The sequence below is a fragment of the Penaeus monodon genome, chromosome 32 (genome assembly GCF_015228065.2).
Source record: "Penaeus monodon isolate SGIC_2016 chromosome 32, NSTDA_Pmon_1, whole genome shotgun sequence".
Classification (NCBI taxonomy): Eukaryota; Metazoa; Arthropoda; class Malacostraca; order Decapoda; family Penaeidae; genus Penaeus; species Penaeus monodon.
The window spans coordinates 22,662,608-22,662,890 of record NC_051417.1 but is presented as its reverse complement, the minus strand read 5'-3'; the positions used below and the strand labels follow the sequence as shown (position 1 = coordinate 22,662,890).

Below are 283 nucleotides of genomic sequence, written 5' to 3'. Positions count from 1 at the left end.
GTATAGAAAAGGAGAGAAGGTAAGAAGAGAGCAGATTAAGAGATCAAAGGGGGAGGAGAAGGATGTGGAATGTGGGCGTCGAATAATGCAGCGAGTTGGCAAGCTGTGAAAAGGCTGTGAAAAAGCTGTCGGCATACTGTGAAAGGCTGTGAAAACGCCGTGGGCATGCTGTGAAAGGGATGGTGACACGCCGTCAAAGACCTGTGAGGAAGCTGTTGAATACTGTGAAAAGCCTTTATGAAAGTGTTAGTATATACCATGAAAAGCTGTAAAAAACGAAAAC

General features: G+C 44.9%; 1 protein-coding gene across 1 annotated transcript in view; it reads right to left on the bottom strand.

The window, feature by feature from the left end:
• LOC119593605 overlaps window positions 1–283 on the bottom strand; it is a gene marked incomplete in the record, with an annotated part of 44,688 nt that overhangs the window by 22,698 nt on the left and 21,707 nt on the right.